Consider the following 25,348-nt stretch of genomic DNA (forward strand, 5'->3'; position numbering starts at 1 on the left):
AATTGTTTTCGAAGACACTTTATTTGCTGTGCATTTTAATAACCCCTGCCGTCTATTCTCTTTTTGAATAACATAAACACTGCTCCTTAGTATTCAAATTGGATTAAGTTGCTTTTTTTTCATGTGCTTACTAGAGAGTGATAGCATCAGGTGATATGGTTTCAGCCCGTGTTGATATAAAACATAGTTCTGCATCACTCAGGGAAATTTGCTATGGCACTCGGGGAAAACCTGGAAAACTCAGGGAATTTGGAAATGTCAACTTGGTAGACACCCTGGGTATTAGACATGAACTCGTAAAACAGCTTCAAGTGTCCAGTCAGTACTCTACTTGACTGAAATAATACCTTTAACTCAAAAACCCACATGACTGCATAGCCTTCAAAGCATACGTTCACAGGTGTGTCTGCTCCGTAAATATGGAAGAGTGACTGATAAATCAACTCTATAAATAATTGCTGAAAGCTTTAATTGAAAATTTTTATATTGACATTAATCAAATTATGTCCATCAATGCAGTCAGTAACAGTGATGTTTATATTTAAGTTAATCTGGAAATGCTGCACGTTTTCGATTGCCGACTCTGTTTTGCCCTTCTATGGTGGCATGCCACTATGGAAGTGGCAATAACTTCTGCTATGGAATGTAATTGGAAAATGAAGTTCTAACTGAAGGATAGAAATTGTAAATAATGGCAATATTTAGTAAAGGAAATAAAAGTGGAAGACATTTTTGCCCTGGGTAGGATATGAACCACAATCTTCACATGTCCAGTCCAGTGCAATGCTTTCACAATGCTTCAGTAATGTCTTTTGTGCGGACAAGGTTACCAACAGTGAAGGATGAAATTGGCAGCCTAGCTGTAAACTTGGTACACACAATAAATTTCTTCACTTACGTACCTGATAGCACTGGTGCAGGTAATCCCTATGACGGTTTATCAATGACACCAAACATTGAAACACTTAAATATGTAATCTTGCCTCTTCAAATGTAATGTAATCGTGTAGTGTAATTCAGAAATGTAATCTTGCCTCTTCAGCAGCTGAAGGCTGCATAGCACCATGTCCTTGCAAAGAACTGACCTAAAAAGAACAAAAATTGCGACAGCTTGAACTATTTAACACACACCATTGCAAAAGGTTTTTGTAAGGCAATGTAACTCATTATTCAATTAAAGGAATTCTAAATAATGATATTAAAAACGTTCATCAGTGTCCATTTCACTTCCTTGCGTGCTCGATAATAGTTACTTATGCTTCAACTAATATACACTTTTTCTCTACTCTCTCAAGACAAGCTGCGAGAAGGCGTGTGCATTGATGCAGTACTGGATAATGTGCAGTCCAACGTGGATGAGACATTGCACCGCATTAACCTGTTAAGCAAGCAGGGTCTCCGCAACATAATGAGGGATGCCAGAGGTCTCCGCAACATAATGAGGGATGCCAGAGTCTCAAAGACCGAGCGGCTGCATGATAATGACTATGTGAGCGTGCAACTCTGGGTTGAGAGGATGCATAGTGAAAAGGAGAACCCATTGCTTTTCTTTAAACACCAAAAAGTGACATTCTTTTAGAGAAAAAAATGAGGACCTTTTGGATGACAGATTTTATGCTAGTCATCATGACCATACCACAACAGGAGCTTTTCAAGAGGCTTGGAACTGATCGTGTATGTGTCGATGGAACACATGGAACAGCAGGTGAGCAGTACTATATAAATGCACTAATAATAAAAGCAAAAAAGAAGGAATGCTGTCTGAGAATAATTGCAATAGATTTGATGAGTAGTGTTCCTTCACACATGACTTTTCTCTTAATTTTTCTCACATTTTTTAATTGATGCAGTTCTCGATTATCAGTAACAGAGCAAGAATGAATTCATCGCTCTGTACACTGGTGATATCATTCCATTGCTACTGTCCTCATCGCTACATGCCCTGCATATCCTGTCTGTATTGGCACCACGCAGTTATGATAGGTCACATAATACAGCTCTTATCACATTTGTCTTGTGGGGATGCGCGACTGTCGCACGTCCCCTGATATGTTGTTTTTCCTGTATAGCTTCCGTCTCCTGCATTGCGGCTTCGCCGCGGGCCCCAGGCCATGCGAGAGATGGCGCAAGTGTTGCACTGCCAACGCCGCCTCACGGCAGGGTTACTTGGGGGCGCAAGGGAGAACACGCTTCCTCTTTGGTTTGGGACGGCAAGCAGCGCGGACGTGCCACGCGTGCACCGATCCATGCTTCTGCAAGACCGTCTCGTGAGGCCTTGTGTGAAAGAGCCACCGTTCGCGTGACCGTGCACACGAACAACCAGGCGTTGGGATCCAGCAAGGGGCAAACATATTCGCTCGCTATCCGGTCACGGTGAGTCGGACTTCCGCGATTTGTCGCGCGCCCATTGGCATGTTTTGTGGATAGCAACTTGGCTAGCAGGCATTGATCTATGAAACGTGCAATAAATTCCCTTGTGATTGTTTGCACTACTGTACTGTCGTCCCTTTGACCCAAGAGTAAGGGATGAGAATCCCACAGCCTAAGTGCAGAAACGGTGCATTGCACTGTGTATTAGTGCCTTCTGTCAGAGGTACAGCTGTCTCGAGGCTGTTTGGCATCCTGAACTGTTTGCCAATTAGGCGAATCACTGATTACTGCTACAGTCAAAGGTGCTTTTTCTTGGCGGCAAGGGGTGGTTCCCTGAGGACTGCGAAAACAAAACATTTAGAAAATCAGGCAGTCCAAAAAAAATTAATGCATGCCTTTTACTGCCATTTAAAGGGAGGTGCTAGTCGAAAACATAACAAGAACCTAGAACTATGAAACCCCAGCTGTTTACATACTCTCTTCGGGTAATTTGAAATACTATATAAATAAGTTTTATAGCAACTTGCATAGGTTTTGTTCTGTACAACGACAATGTGTAAAACGTAGACATTCTTGCCCCCACTTTTTTATCTCTAAACTTCCATAATTGCAGACCAGTGATGGCGCATAATCCTCCAAATCAACTGTAGAATACTGAAATATGTTACCGAAACTGATACCAAAATTGTTATTCACTGTTATGTTTTAAAAAGTGCATATAACAAGTGTTAAATTAGAACCTGTGAAACCATTTCAAAATGTTTAGACAACCAGTTAGTGTTACTCAAGATTTTATCTTAAGTACATAAGTGATGTTGAAGATCAACCCCTCAGTGGTGGTGGTCAAGACAGTTTAGGATTTCAAGCACAAAGTTGTCATTCTGGAGCAGTTAAGGAGCAGAATTTTTTTTCTACTTCGTGTTCCAAAAGATTTTGGGACACTTGGAGTAGTACAGAAGTAATCTAGCCATTTGGTGGAGCTTGTTATTACTGTGCAGTCAGTAAGTCAGTTTGCTCAAGAGTGAAGCAAGACACAAAGCCAACAGCAACCAATTAAGCTTGCCTTCCCAAGGATGGTATACCATGCACATCATGTTGCAAACATTTTTGTTTGGATAGGCAAGGAACTTAATTTTGTACCCGCCCTAGTTGCTTAGTGGCTGTGGTGTTGGCCTGCTAAGCACGAGGTTGCAGGATCGAATCTCGGTCAGAGCCGCCGCATTTCAGTGGGGGCAAAAGGCGAAAACACTCATGCACTTAGATTTAGGTGCACGTTAAAAAACCCCAGTTGGTCGAAATTTCCAGAGTCCCACACTACGGCATGCCTCATAATCAGAAAAGTGGTTTTGGCACACAAGACCCCATAATTTAATTTTTCTTAATTTTGTAAACCAACCACAACACTTATTAGGCTTCTTGGTGCTTGTGCTGTAACAGAAGAGAGTATGTATGTGTGTAAATAAAGAAATGTAAATCATGCCATGTTACAATGGCCCCTTTCCACTGCTGGTATGCTTCACCACGATACATTGCATAAGCTTCTTCCCGTAGCAAGCTATATTGCTGCAAAATTGACGCTTGAAAACCGGCATTATACAACACTCAACAATGGTTGTGCCTTCCGCACCACGAAGGCAAAGCATTTCAGCATCCAAAATTTCAGCTGTCCTTATAATTAATTGCCTCTATGAGGTACGTGGCTGTGTTGCAAAGATACCCGAATTCTCATGCATGCCCAAAAAATAGTTTGTTGGGTGTATTTCTGCTTGGTAATGAAGACGGCTATAAGAGTGCACATTGGTGAAACAACAGTGGCCAAATGCTCAGATTTCTTTTAAGTAGAGTGCTGTGTGCTTTTGTGACTTTAGTGAAGTTAGCATCTGAATTTGCCATACACACGCCTGCAAGTTATGTATTTATTAAACTCACGCACACATAATATCACTATAATGAGAAATGCATAGTGTTTTAGCTGTTCCCTGCAGTATGTTTTCTGACAACTGCTTTGATGATGGATGGATGGATGGATGGATGGATGGATGGATGAATAAATTTCTTGCCGTCCGTTGGTACATGCGATTGGTGCGCAGCGGGCCAATCCCACGTCGGGACAGAGAGGCCATGCCCCTCCGCCGCGTCGCAGGCTCGATGGACAACCCAGAGCTGTGCTTCAAGGTCCGAGCTGTGTGGAGCTTGGTCCCACTCTCCCTTGGTGGTCCCGGCACCAGGGGGCAAGCCCAGAGCATGTGATCGAGGCTAGCTACATCCTTACAGTAGAGACACGCATTGTGAGGGTGCGCATCCGGAAAGATTTTGTGCAGGAAGGCCGGGCATGGGTAGGTGCCCGTCTGAAGCCACCTGTACATGACTTCTTGTGCTTTATTGGGCGCTTTGTGTGGTAGCAGCATGGTTCTCTTGACTAACTTGTAATGCTGGGTGAGATCGTTGTAAGTGACGAGGGGATCGCGCTCGCTTGCCCATCCTGCCGAGAGGGAGTCCGGGCTCACACGGTGAGTTAGATCTTGTGTGGTGTCGTGTGCTGTCTCGTTGAGGTCACTTTTTAAGAACAATATTTGATCACGAATATACTCTTAATGCTTCACACACAAAACAATTTGTTACCTTGTTGTGTCCATGAAAGGGTTGTATTAAGAATAATTTTGGCAGCCTTGTTGACAGTTTGACAGCATTAATCAGTGAATCCTTAACAGGCACTCTGCAACACTTTTTCAAGAAGGAAAGCCAACCTACTCAGTCTCCAACACATGCGATTTTACATTTTGTCACAATCTTAATGCAGCTGGCACATCTGGGTTCAAGCTTATATAGTGCTAACTTAGGCAAGTTGGCACATGTTGCAGCACTTCATTTGTCTCCTTTATGTCCTATCTGTTGTAATGTTATGTTTTTTATTCAAGCTCATACTTTTGAGCAGCAAGCAAAATGCAGTTAACTTCATTTCGTTAATTCGACTCTGACGGGACTGATGAAACAGATTGAATTATTTGGTGGGTCAAATTTAAGAAGATGCAGAAGAAATGTCAACACGCATGACTGATTTATTTGCCATGGTTTACGTACAGATTCTAACATGCCCCAGAGTGAAACACACGCCCGCTGTCTGTGTGTCCAAAGTGTAAACTAGCATAGAAAGGACAAAAGCCCCTAAAATGAAAGAGAAAACAAATGCGCACACAATTTCTATTTAAAAAAATGGACAAGGGTCCAATGTGTTGCACATTGCAACCAATTTTCCAAAGTGAGCTTCGCCGCAATGCATTCGTGTTATGCGGTAAAGCATACAAAAAATCGCCAAGGAAGTTTTGTTAAAGATGGCACATTAGAAATGGGTAAATAACACAATCAGACGTTTTGATCTGTGATTACTGCTTGGAGCTCCTCCTGGGCAGGCAGAAAATAGGCATTTCCTGCAGGAGATAAAGTCTGTTTAACACATCTACTGTCCTCTGAGGTGTGTCACCAAAGGGGTCGCTTATTGGGCTCACTGTAGGGGTCGGCATGCATGCCGACTGCTCAAGTTGGAATTATTGGGTGAAGGCCTATTTTAGTATCAAAATAACTAAAATTTGGACCTATAGAAATGCACGTGTGTTGGCTGGGACTTTCAGCCGGGATCAAAGTCTACTGTTCTGCAGCCACTGAGCACTGCAGTATGCCAATATTCTGCTATGTGTAGTAGGAGATACATTCTCGCTGCGAAGTCCACTGCCTTATATATGGTACAGTCGACTTCTGTTAATTCGACTCCGGGTAATTCAATCCTGGCCAAAGGTCTTGGCCAGCAGTCATACATTTCTACAGTCCCGAATCTCTTAATTTGATCGTAAAATTGGCCTTCGCAGGATAATTTGAACTTGGAACAGTGACTCGCTGTTGACCCCTATGGTGAACCCAATAGCGACCCCTTTAGTGGCAGCACGTCTACCTCGGCGATGCTTAGGAAACAATGTATGCATTCAACACGTGTGATCGCGTAAAAAGCTCCCATTTATGCTTGCCCTAGGAAACTTTTCAAGCAAGAACCATATATCACAACGTTTAATTACGGTATTTACCCGATTCTAATGTGTGCCTCATATGTTAGCACTAGTAGAATGCAATAGTTGTACACTTTTCTTTTCAATGACACCCGCCGTGGTTGCTCAGTGACTATGGTGTTGGGCTGCTGAGCACGAGGTCGCGGGATCGAATCCCGGCCACGGCGGCTGCATTTCGATGGGGGCGAAATGCGAAAACACCCGTGTACTTAGATATAGGTGCACGTTAAAGAACCCCAGGTGGTCGAAATTTCCAGTCCTCCACTACGGCGTGCCTCATAATCAGAAAGTGGTTTTGGCATGTAAAACCCCATAATTTAATTTTTTTTTTCAATGACAGTGGTAAGCTCCCAGCCATAATTTGGTAATGCCTGCCATATGCATATCAACCCATTTTTATTCTTAAGTAAATTGCCTTTTCATGATCAGGGTCCCTTGCGAGCAACTGACCTAGGTAAAATTACTCCTGTACAGACTCTAGAGGCTGACTGGCGATGTGAATTCTTGAACATTGTCTTCTGCATATTAATCTTCAAACACACTAACTCTTTTTTGGTCAAGGTCCTCAATCACTAGTAATTTGTCCCCGCTGTTGCCGAGATATTCACCATTGATCTGCAACTGCAGATTTGAAATGGCATTAATCAAAGTCAACACCGCCGTGTTATCTCGCCACCTTGAATTGACACTCTCATACGCAGATCCACTGGCCACTGTAATCACCATGGCGGGAACGCTAGGCCTAGGTATGCTATTACGGTTCTTGCCATTCAGTGCTGTCTTTTTCATTGAAAGAATTCACCGCTGTCAGCAATGGTACCCACTCTGCCTCTGCAATCCTCGCAAAGCACGGCGTGTTGCATATTGCTGGTCCTCGAAAGGCAGCTTTGCCTCAGCACAGTGATGCTACGCGGTGAAGTGTATGGGACGCAGCACATATACGTGCACTTGCCGTCTCCTGTCACAGTGCAAGCACCTATATGCCTAATAAGTGTACTGGCAGACCTTCAGAGCTTTTTCGGACGTGCCTGTGGCGATTTGGGCCCTTAAGGGCAGTAAAAGACATGCATTCATTTTTTTCGGACATTGTAGCGGCCCTTAGGGACTCTGAAAAATCGGACTGTACAACTGATCAAAAGGATGCTTCAAATGGTCCATGGGGCGAACACGCAGTGGAACGAGGACAAGAATAGGAAGGACCATTGCTTTGAGGAATGACTGGGAAAGGAACTGTGCCGCCGCCTCTTTGAAGGAGCTTGAGCTCAAAAAGCAAAGTGTTGGCTGACACTAAGATGCAGGTTACCCACATCCACACCAAAATAAACCCCTTAAACAGTGCAGTGAAATGCAACACTGGGGCATTATGTGCAGTCTGAGAGTATCTCAGGACAGTTGAGGTTGACTTTCCAGTTGCTTGGAGAATCTGATATGTGACAAAGTTCGGGCATAATACCAATGAGCTTGCTATCAGTTGATACAAATAGCTCTATTTGCTTTTGTATGCATCTCTTTTTATTCGCATTTTAAAATGTTCGACTATTTGCCCTGAGCTAGACCACTTTTTTTTTACAGTGAAGCTGTCTATTGCGAGGATCTGGCGGATCGCATCCGCGCATAGACGAACAATTTTTCATACGATGGGCCGATCCTGAAGAAATTGCAATACCAGGCCAACCCGAGGCAGAAGTGAAGCAAGCATTAAGCACTCCCCATATGTGGGCTGATCCCGAAGGTCGTGAAATGCCAGTCCAACCTGCGGCGGAGATGAAGCAGGCTTTAAGCACTCCCCACACATGGGCCAATCCCATAGGTAGTGCAATACCAGGCTGACCCGCAGCAGAGGTGCAGTTCACCATTAAGGGGCCCACATACGCAGCTTCGCTGGTCAGCCTTCACAGAGTAAAGGGGCACCGGGTTTCTTTCGAAGATATTTTAGTAGCTGTGCATTTTACAAACCCCTCATTTCAGTTTTCTATTTTGAATAAAATAAACACTACTCCTTACTGTTCAAACTGCATTGTTTTTATTTTTTTAACATGCTTACCAGAGAGTGACAGCATCAGGTGACATGGTGTCAGCTCATCTTGACGTGAAACTTGGTGAAAACCTGAAAAAAATCAGGGAATTTGAAAATGTCAACTTGGTAGACACGTTGTTCTTCTAAGCATGCAGTATGGCACATAAGCCTGGAGGTTAACGAAGAATCTCGAGAACACGTTAAGGACCGTACAAAGAGCAATGCAATGATAAATGTTAAGAGACAGGAAGAGAGCGGTGTGGATAAGAGAGCAAATGGGGATGGTCGATATTCTAGTAGACATTAAGAGGAAAAAATGAAGCTGGGCAGGCCATGCAATGCATAGGGTAGATAACCAGAGGACCATTAGAGTTGCAGAATGGGCACCAAGGGAAGGGAAGCTTCGCCAAGGATGATGAAATTTGAAAGCACAAGTTCGCATCAGCTAGTGCAAGACAATGATAATTGCAGGGAGGTGCCTTCGTTCTGCATTGAACTTTAAGATAGGATGATGATGATGGTGAATGCGTGCAACTCTTTAAAAAGAAATTTGGGCCGGAAATAGCTTGCACAGTTCACCACGACACGAAACCAAATTCGTATGCTTTGCCACTAACACGGATGTATTCCAGCGAAGCTAACTTATGAAAAGCGGCCACCATTGTGTAGTCATCTCTATTTCATTGTTGGAACAGCTTGCGAAACATGGCATGATGTGTTGGAAGGAGCCCCGTAACTTTTTTTCTTTATAGCCGGCTATAATATGCACATGCTCAATTTTTTATAATTAATGCTATGTGATGTGCAAATTAAGCTACAATTTTATCCAGTATTAAAACGTACCTTAGTGTAACAATACAATGAGAGACGTAATCAAGAATTTGTATGTATGCACATCTGAGTGCGCATGCATGCGTGCTGTCATTCTTGAGTGCGCAAAGACGTGAAACTGGTCTTAGTGCAGCTTGGTAGCTCATAGTTTGTGAGGGGATTCGTAATGGCAGTGCTCCACCACGCCACAATGCAGCAGTCAACGCTGATGGTGTATCCACACGACGGACGGCTCCGCGCAAGTCTGTGCCGCAGACGCTTAATCCGCCGCACATCCAGACGATGGACAGACTGGGCAGACGACCGCGCCGGAAAAATAAACATGGCGGCACCACCCGAAGCGACTGCCGTCCGCCTCGAACCTGTGAAGTCGTCGTCGTCCACTGTGTGACCCGTAATTTTCAAACTGAGGCTTGTATTTGGTTTAAATTTGTGTCCAGAAGCTTCGACAGCAATCCATTCGTGATGAGTGGGCACTGTTTCTGAAAGAGATACTCAGATTCTCGGCGTGTAGGCTTAGAGTGGCTGTATGGCTGAACATGACGTCGACGATGTTGTGGCGGCCCGGGCGGATCTCAGTGGACGTAAGTTATTATAATTGCTTGTTTCTGCTCACTCTAGATGGCGCCATCGGTGTAACAAAGACTTTGTCAGACTTTGTCATACGTGTTTTTCACTCTGAATGAAAATGGCAATCGAAAGGAAACGACGGTTGGCCGCAATGGCTGTCGTTTTGTCCGAATTGGATGATGACGAGTGCTTGTTTCATCGAAAGAGGTCTTGTTACGCTCTTGTGTCCACGTTATCGGTGAGAGTCATATCCCACAACGCGGCGAACTGCTCCACGAGATGTAAGAACAAAGTTACCTCGTCCGCTCAGGTTCATTTCAGTCGCTCTTGTGCGAGTCGCACGCTCGCGAACAGACATGAATGGTGTCAGCAGCGATGAAGCTGTTTCAGAAAGATCCCAAAGCCGCGCTTGTTGCCACACTGTAGAGCATGCTAGGCTAAATCCGCAGCGTTCAACTCCCAAAATCCGGATGCGAAAAATAGCACGGCATTTTCCATCCGTGGGGGTCGCGGACGACGCGCGGACGGTACAAATCCGTGACGCATAGTCACGTGATGCGCCGTCCGTCGCGAAAAAGACGGATTTCGTCTGTCGTGTGGATCCACCATGAAGAGAGGAAATGCTAATCTTACCGACACTGCACATGCTCAACAGGCCAGTGAGAGTGCTGACACGTGAGCTTGAAGCTCGCCAGATCCATCTAACAATTTGTGCGTCGTACATGACAGCATAATCAACATTTAATCATCGATTTATTTCATCTACCATGTACGTCGACGTTGTCTCTTTAGTGTTGACCCCCTCCCCTTTTTTCTTCGAGGATACTTCTGACAGTGGAAAATAACACTGAATGTCCACATCAACAGGAACGGGCATAAGATGCAACCACTTGCGACCTTTTTAACAGAAGCTTGTATTGCCTCACTGGTGTCGGTGTTACCGCGCGAAAAAACCCAAGCTGCGCAAAAATAGAAATTGCTTATCAGGCTGCGGATTTGAACCACCGACCTCCGGATTGTGAGACCAACACGCTAACCGATTCAGCCACCGTCAGTTCATCAAACGCTGCCTTTAAGGTGGGTAAGTAGAAGCATGGCATGAGCCAATCACGGGCGTCCCCTTCCTCCAGAGGAGGGAAAGGGTGTGTTCGCGTGTTTGCTCGCCTGACACCAGTTCAGGCCCAGCAGTCAGATGGGGAGGCCGCGTTTGGTCTGTTCTGCCAAAGAGCAGGCTGCATTGAAGGAATGGCAGTGGGAGCAGGCCACGTGTTGTGCGTTTGGCCAAAGAACAGGCAATGTTTGATTGATGCCACCGGGAACTCATTCGAGAAAGGGGTCGACGTTGATGTGCCACTCTCGCCGTGAAGCGTTACAAAGAGCAGCAGATCCCAAGCTTCGCTTGCACACCGCTTCACAGCAGTGGAAGGGCAGTAACTTTTTTGGCCTCCATCCTTGTGTCATAGTCCAAGCATGCTCTTGCTAAATAGAATCATTCTTGGCAACTAAAGCTTAGTGTTTAAGTGCAATTAAAGCTCGTCATTGGAACAGTCTCCAGGACTTCAGAATTTCACAATAAGTAGAATACCATTTTGTTGGTAAGTACCACGGCAGAGATAGTGACCTATAGGTAGATACTGAAAGAGCCAGTATTCAGTAAAAACTTATAAATGTAAAAAAATTCGGCCTAGCCTAGTTTAGAGTAATTGGCAAGGATACCTGTTTTTGCAGTCTTATTCTAGTGAAGGTTTAGCACTACAGGACTGTGCCAGTTCCATTCCAACTAAATCTGCCCAATTGATGCCATTATAGATTAACATTACTGAATATATTCTGCAATCACATTATTTATTCATGAATTACACTTGCGCAGGTAACATGCATGTACTGTCAAAAAGAGTAGATATGAGAGAGATTATACAGCTAGCAACGCACTGCAAAAATAAAAGGTAACAAAGCGAATATGTTCTCGTTAAAAAAGCATAACATTATCTGCAATGTTGTCAGAACTTCAAAAATAAGTGTTTTGTTGAAAGGCACAACTAGTAAACAACTATAGTAAGAATTTCATTTAAAGTTGGAGAAATAGTACAACTCTTGGCATTCCGGGCAGTTAAAAAGAGTGGAATTAAGAAATCTCAACTTTGTCAAGTAGGAATGAAACGGAGGGCCCGCCCCATTCTGCAACTTTACTGTGGACCAGTGTATGCCAACATGGCAAGTAAGAAAAGAAATTTGGGTATTTCATGGTGCGTGTAGATCCATAGACTTTTGTTCCCAACGGTATCTTTTGATGACATGCCCAGGCTTTTTTTTCTAGTCACTTGTTGCACTTTAATGCGATAAAATCTACTTGAACCTCTTGTGGTCCCAAGATCCGCAGGCGAGCTCGTTCCCTCAAACGGCTGCCACCACCCAGCCTCTACTCAACCATATCTTGTGAACATTATATACATTTTTTTGCCTCCTAGCATTTTGGGTGATATCCTGAGTGATGAAAACAAGCACTTCATAAAATCAGCAACATCTATCATTACGACAGATTCATAACAATAGTGCAGCCACTACATTGTTTTAGCTTTCCATACTAAATAAACTCACTGGGTTTGCGTTAGTGTGGGCAGGGGTAAGCTTGCACACGTAAGTTTTTGGTAACATTCATAACAAAGCAAACAAGCTTTCAGGACTATAAACCTTTGAGTCGCATCAGCTACGTGGGAGCAAAATATACATTCAAAAAACAGGAAAAATAGGCACAGTGTTATGTGCCACTAATCCTTTCCTAAAAAGCTGCAAGAATTTTAGGCGGTTTTGATAGAACTATAGCATGGCACAAAACTGATGGTGCTGTGCATTTGGTCACTGCAAGCAGCTGTACATTGTTAACCTCTCTGGCCAATCATGTCTGCTGCAGAAGCATCCCTAGTATGTCTCCCAATTTCAAGATACTTGATTTAGTGCAGTATCACTCTTTGTTGGCCTTTTTATCAGACTGACGCAGAAGTGGGAGCACTGTACACTGTTCACATTTTCTTTGTGCGCAAAAGATAAGTATTAGTTGCATTCACCACTAAGAGAATGTATTTAATGCTGTTCTTAAGTTTACAGCACATAACACAGGTATTCATGACAAATCTGTGCATGTCATACAGACCGCTGAAATTTCAAATGAAACACCACTTTCCTCCCTCTCGAGAAAGCGCCACACCCAGCCAGAGTCAAGGCAACACAAACAAAATAGAGTCTTAAAAGTGTCGCTCGCCATGGCGGATTACTTAGGTAAATCGCCTAATTCAGAATGCGCAATGCCACGGTGGAAAATGTGCCATGCAACAAAACCGGATAAGAAAAAAAAAGCGGGTGGTGCTAGTCACGTGAACCCGATGTGGTTCTTCGGCTCAAGTATGTGACAAGGCGAGGAAGGAACGTCGCTCGCGGAGGCTACTCGAGGCAGAGTGTCTCTCTGTTGGCAGTCATGCTCACCTCATGGTGGTGTGGTAAGAGGGCATTCAATTTCTGCTGTCTCCTCTAATAATAAACCAGTTTAAAAGATTATTTCTGTAAAGAAATGCCAGAAGTCTGAAGTCGTTACTCCAAACATTAATCGTGGATATGAAGTCCAATGCATGTGGAACTGTCGAAAGTGGTTCACTCATATTCTTCTCACCTACTTTCAAGAAATTTCACACTAAATTGATGTAGACCTCTGCATTGTCACAAACAGCAGGAAGCAACCTTGAAGTCTGTTTTGAATTCCTCATTAATGCATGAAAATCCAGGATGCAGCAGCCAAGTAACAGTCTATTACACATAACTCCATCTTCACCTCTGCGTTCAGGCAATTAAATGCAGTTTTTACCATAGCGAGCATGAGATGTTTACTTGGAGATGCAGCTCTTAGCCTGTCTACGTATGACTGTGATATTTAAAAAAGATGCCAGTTATTTAAAACTATGTTATTAAAAAAACATCTTTCATGTTCGAAACATGCCTGGAGGCAATAATAACCAGCTTGAAAAGTAATTATGTCCCATGGCTGTATTCGGGTCTCAAGAAGCTTTAAATTGCAGTGTAAACTAATAGCGTCCTCGATCACTCGCACCGGGGCGCCTTGCTGCGCACTTTAATCCTCGATCAACCGCACCGACCATCCTCGATCACCGGAAGCGCACCCTGTTGGAGCGGTTTTCCATTGCCCCGTCTCGCACCGGGAAAATCGGCAGTGCGCCGGGGTGCAATCCCAGCAAGCACTGCGGGACGCGCGCGCGCACTGCCGACTGCAGAACCGTGGATGCTCTGGCCTGATAGCTGCGGTTGCAATGGAGTTGACGGAGTTAGCCAGTGGAGATGTCGGCAATGAGAAAGGAAGCGCTGCTAATTGCCGCAATCGATGAGCTTTTTTCAAGTTCTTCGGACAGCGAAGACGGCATGCTTATCGACCTCATCCAAAAACAATGTGGTGAAGAGCGGCCGAAAGTGGACAGGTTCGTTGAAAGGGTCGCCAGGATTATTTATAAGATCCATTGGTGTTTGCTTGCAACCAGGTATGTCGGAGCATGCAGTTTGACAAGGTTTGAGCGCTTGCCGCAGATGCTCAGCACCTGCAAACAACAAAATGTGCGCGCGCGCGCGTTCGCGCACGTCTTGCGCGCCAGGGGCAAAATAGCGCTGCATGCAAGCACCCTGCAATGGGTGCAGTTTTGTCCTCGATGTTGACCCTCCGCAGTGCGCCACCACGGCGGTGCAAGGCGCACCATTCTGGTTTCAGCGCAACCCCGGGGCAAGGTGATCGAGGACGCTCTAAAACTTGCTAGGGGGCCTGATGTAAGGCCCTCAAAAAACAGGCCAAACAGGGGGCTAAATGTTTCTTCAATAGGATAGAAAGTTTGCGCTGGAAAGTTAACACCAAATATAAATGAAAATATATTACTTCAGACTTACCACCAGACTTTCACAATTCGAGTCTTGTTCTCCAAGGTGCATTGCCATTCCGACTTGTCCAGTTAGAGAGAAATGCAGTTCGTATTGCCTCCGCCAATGTGTTGCACATGCACATGTGATGAACTCTACAAAATGAGAGCAGCATTGAAGATAAACTGAGCAGCTGAAAGTGCACACACTGTTTCTTCTACGCACAATATGGAAACTAAACAGCAGGGGTAAATTTCGTTAGAAGATTTGCGTAACACTTCATTCCCGTTGATATTGAAACATAAGTCGACTCTGAATATAAGACAACCCCTACTTAAAGACATCGCATTACAGTTCCCTTTATAATGGAAAACTACATGTTCTATAAAAAATTGGGCACTGAAAGCACCATGCCCCGCTTTGCATCAATTGTTTCGCTTAAATCTTTTGTGTACCCAGCAGAAATTCTAGATTCTAAGCATTTGTTTTAAATGTAACGAACCTCGTCAAATTTGGTGCAGTGGTTGCCGAGAAAAACGAATACTCCGTTTACATGTATTTAGATTGGACCACCCGAGCTAAAGCTTCCTCTTAAACGCGCCCGCCACGCGGAGGCATTGCCGAGCCCGAACCGAAGGAGCAGTATGGTATCCACATTTTGTCTGCTGGAGGCGCCGCCAAATTATACTAAACAAAGAAACATTGCGTACACTTAGTACACGTACAAATTTCCTCTTTATAGCGACAAGGTAGGGGACTGTGGCTAGCAGTGGCAGCCGGCTTTACCTATGCGCCACCAGTCTGGTTTCTCAGACGTGTAACGATTGCGACAGTGTACGCGGCGGAAAAAGTACCTGGGACTCCTGCAAGACCAGACAAAACCTTGCCTCTGTGCATTATCTAACTCCTTCTCATTACCGTTAAACAAAACTCGAGAACGCAGTCAAGAATTTCGCATTGAGGTGAGATAAGCAACTGTTCAATAACTAGAATAAATACGTCCACTTGCCTGTCTGTTCACGCCAATACCGCAAGCTCTATTCAGAAGCACGAGACGGGCGCTGAAAAGCGTCGAGACATTTCACTCGGCGAAATTAACCGCTTGCATTTCCAATGCAGCGAAAAATCAAGTGAACGATTAGAGTGTATTAACGATGTCGACGATGCAGTCGGCCATTTTGGGAAGTTTTAGGCGTGGATCGGCTTGGCTATTAGCCCCGAGAACGAACACGAGCGGCGCTGCGAGCGCCGCTCGCGTGACGTCAGGGCACGGACTCGCGCCTGTTGTCTGCTACAGTTCGGGCGTTGTCCGGGCGCTTTCTGCGGTGTTTTCGTTTGTTCGCCCTCGTTCTCTCTGCTTGTATACTTATGGTGGTCGTCTCAAATATATTTTTACGACGTCTTCCTTTGAGAACATTTATTCAAAGAGCTAATTTCTTAGACAACAATGCAGCTCTCGAAGGCAGCGCTACAGGTCCAGCCGAAGCGACGCAGACCAGCCCGTTGCAGGTTTTTCATACGCGGATAGACAATCGCAAAAGCATAGCCTATAGACCAGAACACGCTAGTCTCACACCCAGACTAACCGAACGCATACTCTCGCACCCGGGTTGCCCGGTCGACCGGCGCTATTTTGTACTGGGCTGCCAAAGTGTGTTCGCCGGCGACCAGTAGACATGGCAAGCGCCAGCTCTAGGGCTCCAAAGTGCGGAAATGTGCCCGTTCACACGGATCCAAAGTAGAAGAAGTCATCTGGGCATCATTGCGTCGTGTTTGGATGCCAAAACAACCAGCGGAGAAGGAGCAGGTTGCTTAGCGCTGTTTGCTAAGAGCACAACACACGTAGGGAATCGTGCCGGTGCGGTGTTTTCAGCCTGCGCCGATTTCCATCCGCAACGAAGAATGCCAAGCTGCGCCACCGGTGGATAGCTGCAGTGAATAGGAAGAACTACCAACCCAGTGAAAATGCACGAGTGAGTATTCGATCTGTGTATATTTTGGTGCCACGTTCAACTTTGCGCCCTACAAACGTAATGCGCAGGTTTGCTCCGAGCACTTTCTGGGCAACAAGCCTACAGAGCAGAATCCCGCCCCGGTGCTTCGCCTTGGCTATAACAAAAAGGCAAGCCTTTTCGTGTTTTCATTCAGGCAGAGCTCCCGACGGTTAAGCGGAACAGTTGAGTTTGCGGTTAGCGATACTTGCAGCTGGTGCACGGAATGACCATTAAGCGTGAACGACAAGTTGTAGGCCTTGCTGGTGAGCGTTATTGCTAATGAAAGTAAACCGAAGTCTCCTCGTCACGTAGCATGCGTCCATAAAAACGTAAACGACGACTACTCGTCGCCGAAGGTGTTCTTGCAGCGCACCTACCTTTACGAGCTGGTGTTGCAAGTGTCATTCGTAACGGATTCATTTGAGCCTCCTTAGCTCTAAACTGCGTGCGGGCTGTTATGCGGTGCAAAGCGCAAAATATTTCCGTTCATATGGCGAGGAAAATAAGGTGCTTAATTATTCTTGTATTTTGTAACAAAATTTTGATCGTTCTCACTAGTTTTTTTTTTACTGTTTTCTTTTCTAAGGGAGCGCCAACAATCCGATGGCCTCGCACAAGCGAAACAGGTCTGGTACCAGGTAGCTGCAGTTGGTGGGGCTAATTTCTTGGAATGCAGGTGCGGTTGTTGTCTTGTACCAAAGGGGTCCTGATGATGCAGCTTTAAGTAGGGATGGTAATTTTACGTGCCCTGTCATGGTTTGTGCAACTGTACAACACCTGCATCTGTCATGCTCGCCCTGTTATACGGGCTTTGACTGCACATGTAGTTGAACATTATAACTACTGTAGTACCTCATTTTCCAATGAGTGCAGGTTTAGCATCATATGCTGCTTGTTCGAGTGCTGTAGGCTTTTGTTCTGAATGTTGTACTCTTAAGTGGTTGCACGATACAGTCGGCCTGGTGTATTTTCTATTTCATTTTGAGAGGACTTTATATCTTCGCAAAAGTGATGGCATGGGAAAGAACTACAGCCCTTCTTACTATAACATCTATTTTGTCTTCAGTGTGCAGGTGGTGAAGGGCAGGCGTCTGCTAACCAGGCAGTCAAACGACCTCGCCAGTTGGTTGCCAAGCGCGGCCAACCCAGTAGAGACCATGACAAACAAGACCAAACTGAAAGTGCAGATGACAGTGTTCTGCGTGCTTTAATAATATATGGCACCAACACAGTGCTGTAAATTCCTTCACAGGTTACGTGCCAAAAAGCTCACAGGTGGTCTAGCATATAGCGCGCGTTTTGTACAAACGTAATAGCGTACCTACCCGATGTATTCGCTTCTGCAGTCTGCACAGCACTCAGTGTGTCCATTGTGGACTTGCACGAGGTCTTGAAGTTTGATTGAATCCAGACAGCGAAAATGACAGATTAGAAAAAACGTGAAACACGCCTTCCGCCCAGCTAAAAAGCCCAAGTTTCGCCTTCGCGCCGGGTCGCATCTTCCGGCGTGGCAGCCCAGGCCTGCTACTTCGCGGCGCTTGGGATAGATGGCGCGACCGGCGCTCATCAATATGGCGGCGCCCTTTGAATTCACGGTGTTCTGGTGTATAGGAATCCAGTTATGATACCATACCTGCCGCGGTGCAACAAGTATGTCACAAAGCTGGCTATATATGACTTGTACAGCAGTCACGTTGATTTTATTCCGCTAAAACAGGTTTGCTCACGACGAGTAGTTCATGGTATAATATGGAATTTTTGCATTTCCTCACAGAAACGCTCGGCAGTAGCACGGGGACCTAACTAATACTGGAGCTTAGATTCTACACGCCTCACTTGCTTCTTTACCTGCTTGTCAGCACTAGGCGGTTCTTCACGTGTTTATTTTTTATAAGCGGCGGAAACTTGAAGTAAAGTTAATGAAGGCTTACAGCTATTTACATAGTACAAATAGGAATGTACCAATATATATTCCCTTTTCCGTGCTACACGTTCAACTCACCTCTTTAGAGCACGTTTGTTAATGATTAATAATGTTTGTTATGTTCCTCTTTTTTTGTTTATGGTACCTAGTGTATATCATTTATTTATTTCAATGCCGCAGTGTGTTTTGCATTGTTATTGTGGAAATATTTCACTGTTCTTTCATATATTGTATAACTGCAATGTTTTATGGCGATTATATAAATGTAATTTATATGGCGCTTGATGTGTTACCCCATGCAGCCATATTGTACCTAAGGGGGTGAGGTTGCCGCGTCTGTGCGGCTTTTTTCCCTCATCCACCTCCATTTACCACTCCTCTGTACATGTGTGTGTGTAAATGGAAATTAATAAATCAAATCAAACTCATTTGAGAAATTTACTGGTGCTTGTTGCTTGAGGAATATACATGACGAATCTGTTTGGCGAACTGACACAGGCTACTCGGCCCAATTTTTTTAGTGAAGCATGCCTGCTGGACCGCATAGCTGCAACTAGAAAGAAGTCGAAGCGTCAATGACTAGTAGTATGGGACATATTCAAGATATCGAAATTCCCCTGGTGGAGGGTCAGAAATCAAGTGAAAGTATATGCAAGGCTTGTGGTGCTTTCTTTATGAATGTTTGCGATTGGATTGGAGCAAACTTAATTTAGCCTGCAAGGTTCTCTTTTATGTACCGATGAAGCGAATTGTTATCCGTTTGTATAATTAAATAACGCTGGATCGAGACATCATGAGACAGAAGGTGCTTGAATTTTCCTTTTGTAGGCAATCTAAGCTGCGGTGTAGTAGCTCGAGAATACTTTAGCCATTCCAGTTGGCGCTGTAAAAAAATGCTTTATGGTTTTAATTCGAAGTTGTAGTGAACTGATGGGTTTCGCGATCATAGCGTGCCTCGCTATACGGACAGTCGATTGCTACCGTTACGTGATCAGGGGTGTGCCATATTGTCGATAAAGGCTACTGAGGGCCACTATGAAACATTTCATCACTTTCAATTGATTGGCTCTCGATCTTAACAATGAAACTTTTCTCTCAGGTGATTGCTACTATGGTGTTTGTGAATTAACTATGTAAATACTCTACATGACGCGCCGTCGTGTTAGCAGCCATGAGCAATTTGTTTTTTGGAGGCCTGTTTCAGAGGGGGATGAAAGTAGCAGCAAACTTTTTCATAAGAAATACGCGCCTATTTTTTTACGCATTAATGAATGGGCATATTTGAATAGAACAACACACCAGAGTAATAGGAATCATGATGACAGCTTCGCTGGGCAGTGTCTTTCTAACATCGGATAACATGTTGACGCCAATTACCAAATTTTTCTTCCACGTAAAATGCAATGCCTCTCATAGCTAAATACTAAAGGAATGTTAAGTGTTTAGCGAAGCATCACACACAACTTCGCGCGTTGAATTTGCAGATATTCTTTTTTTTTGTCAAAATTTACCGATAGACACGGCGCATATATGCATTGCAAAACCTAGTAGACCCCTTTAACGCTGCTTAGCTTGCGATATCCAAGCCGCAAAGTTTCTCGACTCACACGCTTTTGAAGAAGAAACTGTGGTTAAGGTATGGCAGCTGAAAGAAGCCGACGTATTCTTCAATACGTACGGCTCGAGCCACCCATACCCCAAGCATACACGAAGGGAACGAGCGCGCGCGGCAACCGAGCGAGCCAGAGCGAGCGGCGTCCTGGCGGTGACGTCACTCGCGAGAGGGCGCCACTCCTAATTCTCGCCGCTAATAGCTGCGCACAATCTTTGGAAGCGACCGTTTTTTGTTGTTGTTGTCGCCAGACGAAAATCGCTGTGTTACTTTTTTTCTTACAGAGAAGATATGTTTATACTAAGGGTATGGTGGCTAGCATACACTCTTAAGCATAATTACACCCTTTTGCCATACAACGATAATTGTCATCTGCTTGCCCACATTTTCTTTCTTTAACGCGGCAAGCCCGGTACTTTTCAGTACCGAATGGCATGCGCGTTATCAGAATGACATAGCATTCCCGACAGGAAAGTAACAGGCAATGCTATCATGCTGATAACGCGCGTGCCGTTCGTTACCGGGCTCGCAGCGTTAAATAAAAAAACGCATCAAGGCAGATGACGATTATCGTTGTGTGGCAGAAGGGGCACTCGAAAGGGTGTAAACTGTTCTTTGAGTGAATAATCGTCACTCTTACTCTAAAAATATTAAGTGCAATATTATGGCCTTATAAATAATATGTACGAACAATTTACTGGATGTACATGTAAATGAAACAGGTCTATAGTTACGTCGAGTTTAGAGCCAGATTTGTGCACAGGTATTACTTTGGCCCTTCGCCAGTCATCAGGTATCACTGAAGTTTCCAAAGATCGCCTGTAAATTACGTGTAATTATTTTGACGTCCAAACTGCATGTTCTTGCAAAAATGCATTTGATATAAGATCACGGCCACAGGGTTTCTTTACATCCAGATTTTGTAAGAGTCGAAAAATTCCTTGTTGGTCGATATCTATTTCAGGCATTGGATTCTCGAACTGATACTGTGGAGAGGGACAGTTAAAGGTAGTTCTGTTAAATACAGATTGAAAAAATTCATAAAATTTGCTTGCTATGACGTCAGGCTGAAGAACTGTCCCGTTTGAAACAGTAATCTGCGATACGGTGTGCCGCTCCCTCGATAGGTAGCGCCAGAATTTTTGTGGTTTATTCGTCAGGTAAGAAGGCAGAGTAACAGTGAAAAAATGCTCCTTGGCCATATGGATCTTATATTGTAATAAGCGTACGAGATCATGAAGGTCACGTGTGGTTTTCTTTCTGCGCGTCCTTTTAATTTTTCGTTTTAAATGTATTATTTCACGCGATACGCAAGGATGTTCTCTGTTCACTCGTTTATTTCTGGAGGGAATGTAGTTTTCTTCACAAAAGTGCACAATACGCTTAAAACGTAACCATAATTAATTTACATCATGAAGTAATGAAAACTGCAGAAAGCAGGCGTTTAAATATTCTGAGATAGCATTGTCATCCGCTCTTGAGTAATCCCTGATAACAGCAATCGATGGCTTAACGCGTTCACGGTTTCCTAAAATTGGACAGGAGAATACAATCATTTTATGGTCCGAAATGCTATTTTCAACGTTTAATGTGTTATTTTGAAATAGACTGCTTACGAACATCAGATCAAGCACAGAACATGACCGACCAGCTATTCTAGTCGGTTCGGAAACTAGCTGGTCTAGAGAAAAGGTAAATGACATGAACAATAGAGATTCAGCACTTTTTGCGTCACAGCTGTTGTGCGAAAGATTAGACCAATTGATTCCTGGTAAATTGAAATCACCTGTGATGATAATATTGGAACGTGAATTAGTGTGTTGTGCAATGTAAGTGTGCATAACGTCTAGGTATACAGGGGGCGCATTCGGAGGTCGATATAGGCCACCCAGAAATATACTTTTTCCATTAAATGTAAGTTTACACCATGGTCAGGTATGCTTTTTAAAACTGTGAATTTTATGTTAGATTTAATTGCGACAGCAACACCCCCCCCCCCCCCCGCGATTCTCTGTCTTTCCGTATGAGCCGATAAGGTGGAAACACTTCGGAATCCTGGACGCTTTCGTGAAGCCAGGTTTCCGTGATGACTATAACGTGTGGTTGATGGGCTGCAACTATGCTTTCAAGTAGGCTGAACTTATTCGACTACACTGCGCGCATTTTGTCACGTGCAATCGCGAGCTGCTGAGCCAGCGTGTGCAGATGTTATCGGTTTAGATAGTTCACTTCTTCTGTCCTCACACTCATTCCATATGAAGGTTTTGCCATTTATTTTTAGTTTATCAAATGCCAGAGATACCTTTGCCCCTTTCGCCTTGTCACTTACTGCAGAACGCCATAATTTAGCAAGTGTGTCGCGTACTTTCTTTGAGAAATCTTCGGATATTGAAATCTGGGTGTTTTTCAGCTTGAAGCAGCTTGATAATATTTTGTTTTTCTCAGCGAAGTTGAATAGCCTGATAATAACGGGGCGTGTCCTTTGGCTTTGCTTTGTACCGATTCTGTGAACTCGTTCTATTGAGTTAACTTCTATTCCTAGGATCTTCCTAAATATACCGTCTCGCACTTCTTCTTCAAGTGTTTTAACATCTTCAGCAGAGCTCTCTCTTAATCCATAAATTACTAGGTTATTCCGCCTACTTCTATTTTCTAGATCATCGACCTTCGATGCCAGAAATTCTACTTGCGTCATGGTAGATTTACAAGATTCCTCGCAGTGTACTATCTTGTCTTCGCATTCTTTCCATAATCCCCTTTCATTCTCAATAACTGTCATTCTTTCTTGCAAATCTGCAACTATTGTCTCCACATGCTTGATATTTAAAGACAGTTGTTTCAGTGTTTCGTTCGTTTCCTTTTGTTCTCTTAGAATGCGTTTCATTCGTTCCCGTTGCGAACATTCATCTGAATCAGAGTCAGGGCCTGGATTTTGTTCAACGTCTCCGAATATTAGTAACATTAAGCGGACAACATTAAAACAATCCCGCAAAATAGCAACACAGCATTGTGGACTTGGGAGCACCGTTAACGTTATGTCATTGTCTTTAGTTGAAGAGACTAAATGCTGGTCACTAACCTGTGCGATCAGAAAAAATTTGATCAGCATCCGTACTCGTTCAGTGCTTCCAAGTCCACTGAAGGTAACGTCGAAAAGGCTGCTGCTTTTATCCGGGTGCCATGGTGTCTCCGTCGACGTCACCGTGCTGGTCAGGTGGTCCCAGTGCAGTGCACGTGGTACAGCTTCCTGCGACTTGTTTCGTCCGATGAAGCCAGCAGGGCAGACAGCCAGAGGTACCAGTAGATAGGCCTGATGCAGTGCATGCTCAGACCCTGCGTCGACGAATCTGGTCCTCGACAGCACGATCTCTGCGATCAGAAAAAATTTGATCCGCATCCGCGCTCGTTTGGTGCTTCCAAGTCCACTATGATATATGCAACTGAGCCTGTGTTAAATAATAATATGCAAGATAACAGATCATAATTGTTTACTGGGAGTCATTTGACACAACTGTATTACAACTAGTTTCCATGTAATAACATGAAAATTTCTATATGTATTTGCGCTTAAAAACTCTTATATCCACACTTTATCCGTAATTGTATTCCTACACCAGCCGCTTCCGTGCCTGTCTGGGAGACCGGAACTTTGTCAAGCCGAAGAGAATTCGGTTTTATCCCAGCTCTCCCTTTTTCACCTTGTATCCAGTGGTGAAAATAAAAATGATGATGATGATGATGATGTAGCAGAATATGTTCACAGAAGTGAAATGCCACTGTACTGAATTTTGTTAAACTGAAAGGCATTTGCATTGGGTTGAATGGCGTTTCGATGGGGGATAAAAAAAACTTCGTACAGCTGACTAATTTGTTCAAGTGACGTTCAAGTGGTAGTTTACTGTATATTGGTTTTCTTGGATAAAAAATTTAGTCGGAAACAGTGCCTTGTATGTCCTCATTTTTTCTTAAACATTGCTCGATGAACAAGAGGTGCAAAAAGAGACCTTTCTATTTTGTCTCTTCCGACCTAACTGGCATTTGGCGAATACCTCTTGCGTGCGAGAGAAAGTGTGGGGGGGGGAGGGGGTATATTGGAAAAAGTTTGGCAGTGTCTGGCTCCTCCTGGGGTGGTGTTAGAGGTGTGTATGAACCACTGCTTAGATAAATCGAACTCAGTACCTTTTTCTCAGTACAAGCATTCGTGAATGTTAACTTGTTATTCCAGCAGTTTAAAAAATGCCTGCATAGGCCCTATATCACAATATGTCCCAAGCCTCCTATTTTTTTTTTATTTAAGAGGACTTGAAAGCATTTGAACTTCAATGTTAATGAAAAGAATGTTACAACTTTCAATAGCAAGGGATTGTTGTTATCAAGACTCCACAAAATGATGCAAAAAGAGCTGTTCTTCCATGAACAATTTCCAATATTGTAATTCTGAGAAGCGGTTATTAAGTTTTGAGGAGAAAGTTTGTTGAATGTATGTTCCAGCTTGTAAACCGCGCACAAACTATTTGAGGGCGGTAAGAAGATTTTTTATTGTTTAATATCAAGAGTTGACGAACAGCCACAGTTCAGCAATGTCATGTGTTTTCTCATTTTGAAGAGCAAAAATTATTTCAACATATCTGAGCTATCAACCCTACAATAGTCATGACATTAGCCATTAATCAAGTGGGGGACCAAGATTACAATTTTTATCCTGTTGGTCTAATAGGGCGATGGTTCATCTCAATATCCCCACTCACCAGAGGGTTACAGGATTGGGACACCACCTGGGCAACAAGTAGGAATAAAATTAAGGCACCGACTATGTGGGCAATGAAGCTATGAAGCAATGAAGGGATGGTCAGAACATATGCAGTAAGCATTATCATGGTACCACACCTATTGGTGCTGCTGCTGTCTTGCCCGCTGAAGAGGGGCAATCCAGTGGTGATAGTTTTGTAGACAGTGCCATCGACATCATGATGATTTAAAAGTCTGAAGTGGTATCATTATGTACATTATTCACATAGCCCAGTGGGTCACTGGACAAACTATGACTGTTTCCCAAACAGAAGA

The 25,348-nt window shown here is 44.0% G+C and overlaps 2 long non-coding RNA genes across 9 annotated transcripts in view; one reads left to right on the plus strand and one right to left on the minus strand.

The window, feature by feature from the left end:
• The window catches only part of LOC139059830 (uncharacterized), a 36,692-nt gene that overhangs the window by 6,351 nt on the left and 4,993 nt on the right, over positions 1-25,348 (minus strand). For 2 of the 8 annotated variants that reach the window (XR_011514367.1, XR_011514366.1), the window contains exons 4-7: positions 25,172-25,267; positions 23,364-23,653; positions 14,785-14,909; positions 8,473-8,535 (exon numbers count right to left, since the gene is read on the minus strand). This is a non-coding gene — a long non-coding RNA (uncharacterized lncRNA). Of the gene's footprint in view, positions 1-921; positions 1,086-8,030; positions 8,182-8,472; positions 8,536-13,326; positions 13,402-14,784; positions 14,910-23,363; positions 23,654-25,032; positions 25,060-25,171; positions 25,268-25,348 lie in introns of those variants that run through there. The other 6 variants (XR_011514371.1, XR_011514373.1, XR_011514368.1 and 3 more) reach the window with 6 other exon arrangements.
• Positions 1,324-8,130, plus strand: LOC139059831 (uncharacterized). Its single transcript, XR_011514374.1, has 3 exons — positions 1,324-1,705; positions 2,070-2,373; positions 8,001-8,130. It is a non-coding gene; the product is annotated as an uncharacterized lncRNA (long non-coding RNA).

This window comes from Dermacentor albipictus, chromosome 5, assembly GCF_038994185.2.
Source record: "Dermacentor albipictus isolate Rhodes 1998 colony chromosome 5, USDA_Dalb.pri_finalv2, whole genome shotgun sequence".
In the NCBI taxonomy this organism is placed as follows: Eukaryota; Metazoa; Arthropoda; class Arachnida; order Ixodida; family Ixodidae; genus Dermacentor; species Dermacentor albipictus.